We start from the raw sequence: 9,978 nt of genomic DNA, 5'->3' as shown, positions 1-9,978 counted from the left end.
ATGTAAAAAAACTGTAATAAGATAAAATATGTAACAACTGGAAAATGGTGGATAGAATATATAATAACAATAATAATAATAATTGTGAAAATAGTATATAATAATGAACATAAAAATAGGTTTTAGATAATTGAGATGATAATAATTGTTACCAAAATTATATTTACTGTTGGCCCACTTAAAACCCTCTGGGGCAAAACCTTTTTGATGGATCTGCACCAAACTTCTCTCAAACCACCCTCGATATATGCTTAATAATGCCTGAAAGTTTCATTACAATGTTTAGAGTGGTTCCAGAGTCCTTAACATATATACATACACACATATATATAAATACATAGTTAAGTAAAATATGAACATTGTGAAATGGTTATTATTTGAAAGCCAATAGTTTTAGGCTTCATGAAATTTAGACTTAATCAAACACTCTATTAGAAATTAATGATAATAGATTATCTTACCTGTTGGACATTGTAGAAGATTGACTGAATACAGGTATACACAGGTATACAGGACTGAATACAGCTTAACACCTTTGTGATTGTTACTGCACGTGGATGAAAATGTTACCTGTGTCAAGATTTGTAATTAGTTATTGACAAAAAATATTATTTTAGCATTATAATCCATTGATAATTAGATACTAATGTACTAATTTAATATAACTTGTATGTAAAAAAACTGTAATAAGATAAAATATGTAACAACTGGAAAATGGTGGATAGAATATATAATAACAATAATAATAATAATTGTAAATATAGTATATAATAATGAACATAAAAATAGGTTTTAGATAATTGAGATGATAATAATTGATACCAAAATTATATTTACTGTTGGCCCACTTAAAACCCTCTGGGGCAAAACCTTTTTGATGGATCTGCACCAAACCTCTCTCAAACCACCCTTGATATATGCTTAATAATGCCTGATAGTTTCATTACAATGTTTAGAGTGGTTTCAGAGTCCTTAACATATATACATACACACATATATATAAATACATAGTTAAGTAAAATATGAACATTGTGAAATGGTTTTTATTTGAAAGCCAATAGTTTTAGGCTTCATGAAATTTAGACTTAATCAAACACTCTATTAGAAATTAATGATAATAGATTATCTTACCTGTTGGACATTGTAGAAGATTGACTGAATACAGGTATACACAGGTATACAGGACTGAATACAGCTTAACACCTTTGTGATTGTTACTGCACGTGGATGAAAATGTTACCTGTGTCAAGATTTGTAATTAGTTATTGACAAAAAATATTATTTTAGCATTATAATCCATTGATAATTAGATACTAATGTACTAATTTAATATAACTTGTATGTAAAAAAACTGTAATAAGATAAAATATGTAACAACTGGAAAATGGTGGATAGAATATATAATAACAATAATAATAATAATAATTGTAAATATAGTATATAATAATGAACATAAAAATAGGTTTTAGATAATCGAGATGATAATAATTGATACCAAAATTATATTTACTGTTGGCCCACTTAAAACCCTCTGGGGCAAAACCTTTTTGATGGATCTGCACCAAACTTCTCTCAAACCACCCTTGATATATGCTTAATAATGCCTGAAAGTTTCATTACAATCTTTAGAGTGGTTTCAGAGTCCTTAACATATATACATACACACATATATAAATACATAGTTAAGTAAAATATGAACATTGTGAAATGGTTATTATTTGAAAGTCAATAGTTTTAGGCTTTATAAAATTTAGACTTAATCAAACACTTTAATTCAAAATTAATGATAATAGATTATCTTACCTGTTGGACATTGTAGAAAATTGACTGAATACAGGTATACACATGTATACAGGACTGAATACAGCTTAACACCTTTGTGATTGTTAAAGCACGTGGATGAAAATGTTACCTGTGTCAAGATTTGTAATTAGTTATTGACAAAAAATATTATTTTAGCATTATAATCCATTGATAATTAGATACTAATGTACTAATTTAATATAACTTGTATGTAAAAAAACTGTAATAAGATAAAATATGTAACAACTGGAAAATGGTGGATAAAATATATAATAACAATAATAATAATAATTGTGAATATAGTATATAATAATGAACATAAAAATAGGTTTTAGATAATTGAGATGATAATAATTGTTACCAAAATTATATTTACTGTTGGCCCACTTAAAACCCTCTGGGGCAAAACCTTTTTGATGGATCTGCACCAAACTTCTCTCAAACCACCCTCGATATATGCTTAATAATGCCTGAAAGTTTCATTACAATCTTTAGAGTGGTTTCAGAGTCCTTAACATATATACATACACACATATATAAATACATAGTTAAGTAAAATATGAACATTGTGAAATGGTTATTATTTGAAAGTCAATAGTTTTAGGCCCTGTACACATGAGGGCGGCAGCCGCCGCGGTTGCTATTTCGCGGGAACCGCGGCGGTTGAAAGTACAAAGGAGCAAATGGGACCGTTCACATGCAACCGCCCACTTCCAATCAACCGCAACGAACCGCGGCGGTCGTAGATTTCCCTTCGACCGCCGCGGCTCCCGTGCGGTTGAAGTTACTAGAGTTGGAATGAGAGCGTACACATGAGGGCGGTAGCCGCCGCGGTTGACTGCAGTTGCTACTATAGGATCACAGACATGTGCGCGCTTGCCCTGTGGACATCGCTCTCTCTCTCTTTCTCTGTGCTGGTGAAGTGTGTAGCTGTGGCTGGAGTTGATGTAGTGCTCGTAGTGTAAGTTAACAATGGCCATGCGTGCTGCTGTGGAACCAGAAAACTTTGACACTGAACTGTCCATTAAAGAAGTACAAAAAGAAGATACGTTTAGGACATAAACTTAAAAAAGAATGCGTGGCAAGAGTTATTTGAGTTTTTTGCTGAAAAGAATTGTCAAGCGTTACGCGTTTAAAAGAAAAATAATTGGGTAAATACAGTACTGGCTGTCGAGCGACGGTCAATTCACACTGCAACCGCAGCGTAACCGCGGATCCAACCGCTGCCATGTGTACGCTCCTAGGCGGCCACCGCTGCGGCCACCGCGGCGGCTGCCGCCCTCATGTGTACAGGGCCTTAGGCTTTATAAAATTTAGACTTAATCAAACACTTTATTCAAAATTAATGATAATAGATTATCTTACCTGTTGGACATTGTAGAAAATTGACTGAATACAGGTATACACAGGTATACAGGACTGAATACAGCTTAACACCTTTGTGATTGTTACTGCACGTGGATGAAAATGTTACCTGTGTCAAGATTTGTAATTAGTTATTGACAAAAAATATTATTTTAGCATTATAATCAATTGATAATTAGATACTAATGTACTAATTTAATATAACTTGTATGTAAAAAAACTGTAATAAGATAAAATATGTAACAACTGGAAAATGGTGGATAGAATATATAATAACAATAATAATAATAATTGTAAATATAGTATATAATAATGAACATAAAAATAGGTTTTAGATAATTGAGATGATAATAATTGATACCAAAATTATATTTACTGTTGGCCCACTTAAAACCCTCTGGGGCAAAACCTTTTTGATGGATCTGCACCAAACCTCTCTCAAACCACCCTTGATATATGCTTAATAATGCCTGAAAGTTTCATTACAATGTTTAGAGTGGTTTCAGATCCTTAACATATATACATACACACATATATATAAATACATAGTTAAGTAAAATATGAACATTGTGAAATGGTTTTTATTTGAAAGCCAATAGTTTTAGGCTTTATAAAATTTAGACTTAATCAAACACTTTAATTCAAAATTAATGATAATAGATTATCTTACCTGTTGGACATTGTAGAAAATTGACTGAATACAGGTATACACATGTATACAGGACTGAATACAGCTTAACACCTTTGTGATTGTTACTGCACGTGGATGAAAATGTTACCTGTGTCAAGATTTGTAATTAGTTATTGACAAAAAATATTATTTTAGCATTATAATCCATTGATAATTAGATACTAATGTACTAATTTAATATAACTTGTATGTAAAAAACTGTAATAAGATAAAATATGTAACAACTGGAAAATGGTGGATAGAATATATAATAACAATAATAATAATAATAATTGTAAATATAGTATATAATAATGAACATAAAAATAGGTTTTAGATAATTGAGATGATAATAATTGATACCAAAATTATATTTACTGTTGGCCCACTTAAAACCCTCTGGGGCAAAACCTTTTTGATGGATCTGCACCAAACTTCTCTCAAACCACCCTTGATATATGCTTAATAATGCCTGAAAGTTTCATTACAATCTATAGAGTGGTTTCAGAGTCCTTAACATATATACATACACACATATATAAATACATAGTTAAGTAAAATATGAACATTGTGAAATGGTTATTATTTGAAAGTCAATAGTTTTAGGCTTTATAAAATTTAGACTTAATCAAACACTTTAATTCAAAATTAATGATAATAGATTATCTTACCTGTTGGACATTGTAGAAAATTGACTGAATACAGGTATACACAGGTATACAGGACTGAATACAGGTTAACACCTTTGTGATTGTTACTGCACGTGGATGAAAATCTTACCTGTGTCAAGATTTGTAATTAGTTATTGACAAAAAATATTATTTTAGCATTATAATCCATTGATAATTAGATACTAATGTACTAATTTAATATAACTTGTATGTAAAAAAACTGTAATAAGATAAAATATGCAACAACTGGAAAATGGTGGATAAAATATATAATAACAATAATAATAATAATTGTGAAAATAGTATATAATAATGAACATAAAAATAGGTTTTAGATAATTGAGATGATAATAATTGTTACCAAAATTATATTTACTGTTGGCCCACTTAAAACCCTCTGGGGCAAAACCTTTTTGATGGATCTGCACCAAACCTCTCTCAAACCACCCTCGATATATGCTTAATAATGCCTGAAAGTTTCATTACAATCTTTAGAGTGGTTTCAGAGTCCTTAACATATATACATACACACATATATAAATACATAGTTAAGTAAAATATGAACATTGTGAAATGGTTATTATTTGAAAGTCAATAGTTTTAGGCTTTATAAAATTTAGACTTAATCAAACACTTTAATTCAAAATTAATGATAATAGATTATCTTACCTGTTGGACATTGTAGAAAATTGACTGAATACAGGTATACACAGGTATACAGGACTGAATACAGGTTAACACCTTTGTGATTGTTACTGCACGTGGATGAAAATCTTACCTGTGTCAAGATTTGTAATTAGTTATTGACAAAAAATATTATTTTAGCATTATAATCCATTGATAATTAGATACTAATGTACTAATTTAATATAACTTGTATGTAAAAAAACTGTAATAAGATAAAATATGCAACAACTGGAAAATGGTGGATAAAATATATAATAACAATAATAATAATAATTGTGAAAATAGTATATAATAATGAACATAAAAATAGGTTTTAGATAATTGAGATGATAATAATTGTTACCAAAATTATATTTACTGTTGGCCCACTTAAAACCCTCTGGGGCAAAACCTTTTTGATGGATCTGCACCAAACTTCTCTCAAACCACCCTCGATATATGCTTAATAATGCCTGAAAGTTTCATTACAATCTTTAGAGTGGTTTCAGAGTCCTTAACATATATACATACACACATATATAAATACATAGTTAAGTAAAATATGAACATTGTGAAATGGTTATTATTTGAAAGTCAATAGTTTTAGGCTTTATAAAATTTAGACTTAATCAAACACTTTAATTCAAAATTAATGATAATAGATTATCTTACCTGTTGGACATTGTAGAAAATTGACTGAATACAGGTATACACAGGTATACAGGACTGAATACAGGTTAACACCTTTGTGATTGTTACTGCACGTGGATGAAAATCTTACCTGTGTCAAGATTTGTAATTAGTTATTGACAAAAAATATTATTTTAGCATTATAATCCATTGATAATTAGATACTAATGTACTAATTTAATATAACTTGTATGTAAAAAAACTGTAATAAGATAAAATATGCAACAACTGGAAAATGGTGGATAAAATATATAATAACAATAATAATAATAATTGTGAAAATAGTATATAATAATGAACATAAAAATAGGTTTTAGATAATTGAGATGATAATAATTGTTACCAAAATTATATTTACTGTTGGCCCACTTAAAACCCTCTGGGGCAAAACCTTTTTGATGGATCTGCACCAAACCTCTCTCAAACCACCCTCGATATATGCTTAATAATGCCTGAAAGTTTCATTACAATCTTTAGAGTGGTTTCAGAGTCCTTAACATATATACATACACACATATATAAATACATAGTTAAGTAAAATATGAACATTGTGAAATGGTTATTATTTGAAAGTCAATAGTTTTAGGCTTTATAAAATTTAGACTTAATCAAACACTTTAATTCAAAATTAATGATAATAGATTATCTTACCTGTTGGACATTGTAGAAAATTGACTGAATACAGGTATACACAGGTATACAGGACTGAATACAGGTTAACACCTTTGTGATTGTTACTGCACGTGGATGAAAATCTTACCTGTGTCAAGATTTGTAATTAGTTATTGACAAAAAATATTATTTTAGCATTATAATCCATTGATAATTAGATACTAATGTACTAATTTAATATAAATTGTATGTAAAAAAACTGTAATAAGATAAAATATGCAACAACTGGAAAATGGTGGATAAAATATATAATAACAATAATAATAATAATTGTGAAAATAGTATATAATAATGAACATAAAAATAGGTTTTAGATAATTGAGATGATAATAATTGTTACCAAAATTATATTTACTGTTGGCCCACTTAAAACCCTCTGGGGCAAAACCTTTTTGATGGATCTGCACCAAACTTCTCTCAAACCACCCTCGATATATGCTTAATAATGCCTGAAAGTTTCATTACAATCTTTAGAGTGGTTTCAGAGTCCTTAACATATATACATACACACATATATATAAATACATAGTTAAGTAAAATATGAACATTGTGAAATGGTTATTATTTGAAAGTCAATAGTTTTAGGCTTTATAAAATTTAGACTTAATCAAACACTTTAATTCAAAATTAATGATAATAGATTATTTTACCTGTTGGACATTGTAGAAAATTGACTGAATACAGGTATACACAGGTATACAGGACTGAATACAGGTTAACACCTTTGTGATTGTTACTGCACGTGGATGAAAATCTTACCTGTGTCAAGATTTGTAATTAGTTATTGACAAAAAATATTATTTTAGCATTATAATCCATTGATAATTAGATACTAATGTACTAATTTAATATAACTTGTATGTAAAAAAACTGTAATAAGATAAAATATGCAACAACTGGAAAATGGTGGATAAAATATATAATAACAATAATAATAATAATAATTGTGAAAATAGTATATACTAATGAACATAAAAATAGGTTTTAGATAATTGAGATGATAATAATTGTTACCAAAATTATATTTACTGTTGGCCCACTTAAAACCCTCTGGGGCAAAACCTTTTTGATGGATCTGCACCAAACTTCTCTCAAACCACCCTCGATATATGCTTAATAATGCCTGAAAGTTTCATTACAATCTTTAGAGTGGTTTCAGAGTCCTTAACATATATACATACACACATATATAAATACATAGTTAAGTAAAATATGAACATTGTGAAATGGTTATTATTTGAAAGTCAACAGTTTTAGGCTTTATAAAATTTAGACTTAATCAAACACTTTAATTCAAAATTAATGATAATAGATTATCTGACCTGTTGGACATTGTAGAAAATTGACTGAATACAGGTATACACAGGTATACAGGACTGAATACAGGTTAACACCTTTGTGATTGTTACTGCACGTGGATGAAAATCTTACCTGTGTCAAGATTTGTAATTAGTTATTGACAAAAAATATTATTTTAGCATTATAATCCATTGATAATTAGATACTAATGTACTAATTTAATATAACTTGTATGTAAAAAAACTGTAATAAGATAAAATATGTAACAACTGGAAAATGGTGGATAAAATATATAATAACAATAATAATAATAATTGTGAAAATAGTATATAATAATGAACATAAAAATAGGTTTTAGATAATTGAGATGATAATAATTGTTACCAAAATTATATTTACTGTTGGCCCACTTAAAACTCTCTGGGGCAAAACCTTTTTGATGGATCTGCACCAAACTTCTCTCAAACCACCCTCGATATATGCTTAATAATGCCTGAAAGTTTCATTACAATCTTTAGAGTGGTTTCAGAGTCCTTAACATATATACGTACACACATATATAAATACATAGTTAAGTAAAATATGAACATTGTGAAATGGTTATTATTTGAAAGTCAATAGTTTTAGGCTTTATAAAATTTAGACTTAATCAAACACTTTAATTCAAAATTAATGATAATAGATTATCTTACCTGTTGGACATTGTAGAAAATTGACTGAATACAGGTATACACAGGTATACAGGACTGAATACAGCTTAACACCTTTGTGATTGTTACTGCACGTGGATGAAAATGTTACCTGTGTCAAGATTTGTAATTAGTTATTGACAAAAAATATTATTTTAGCATTATAATCCATTGATAATTAGATACTAATGTACTAATTTAATATAACTTGTATGTAAAAAAACTGTAATAAGATAAAATATGTAACAACTGGAAAATGGTGGATAAAATATATAATAACAATAATAATAATAATTGTGAATATAGTATATAATATTGAACATAAAAATAGGTTTTAGATAATTGAGATGATAATAATTGATACCAAAATTATATTTACTGTTCAAGAATTTATGAAAAAAAATACCTAATTAATTAGTATTTATGTATTTACCAAGAAACTGTTAAAAATTAAATATGTTCCCTATAAATATGTTTTAAATGACTGATTGTATTAGATCACATGTATTATCTATTGTAATATAATAATTATAGTTATAAAAACTATTATAATTTAGTACATTTTAAGGGTTGGGGTTAAGATTTTTAATGGTTAGTACTATTACTATAATATAGGATTATTACAATGATTAAACATATTGTGTCATTATAATTCAATTAAAAATTGAAGAAATAATGCAAAAAATTCAAGAAAGACATGGAGATTAAGCCAAGGAATTTGAGGGCACATGTAATTATTACAATAGCCAATTGTTCTATGAATGGAAATAATTATTACATTCTTATATCCCAAACTAAGTGAAAAAATGCATATTCTTTTATGTAAAAATAACAACTTCCAACTTCACTTGTTTTTAACTAACAACTAATTTGGTAAATGATCATTACAATTATTTTGTCATAAGACATCTTAAGTTAGACTGCATTTATACTTTGAAAATAGTCCTGCTATTAAAATTTAAAACAAATGTCCAGTTTATGTCTGTCTGTCTATCTTTCTTTTCGTCTGACATTTTACTGATATTTTACTATGATGCCAAAATACTAATTTAAATGGCTTATTCAGATAAAACCAGAGTACTTATCAAGGCTCAAGTATCTTTCCTGCATTTGCTAGATAAGTGAAAATTTGTTTTCTTACAATTGTAAAAATAGAATAATGGTTGTTTGAACTTAAATCCAGTTTTATATAATACTAGCAGAGTACCTGTCCTTTGTACGGGGTTCCAGTTTTATATAATACTAGCAGAGTACCCGTCCTTCGTACGGGATTGGCATATAAATAAAAAATGATTATTGCAATTATACTTTGCATTTTTGATAGGGGAGAGGACACATTTTGATAAAATTTGCTTCTTTAAGTTCATGGTATCCTATAGTATTACACACATCTACGATAGTCATGATGTTCTACTACTTCAAAAATTCATAAATTATTTATGAAATTAAAAAC

The sequence above is a fragment of the Macrosteles quadrilineatus genome, unplaced genomic scaffold (assembly GCF_028750875.1).
Source record: "Macrosteles quadrilineatus isolate MER2022 unplaced genomic scaffold, UCM_ALF_1.0 Scaffold_2__2_contigs__length_208266976, whole genome shotgun sequence".
Lineage (NCBI taxonomy): Eukaryota > Metazoa > Arthropoda > Insecta > Hemiptera > Cicadellidae > Macrosteles > Macrosteles quadrilineatus.
This window is presented reverse-complemented; position numbering follows the sequence as displayed.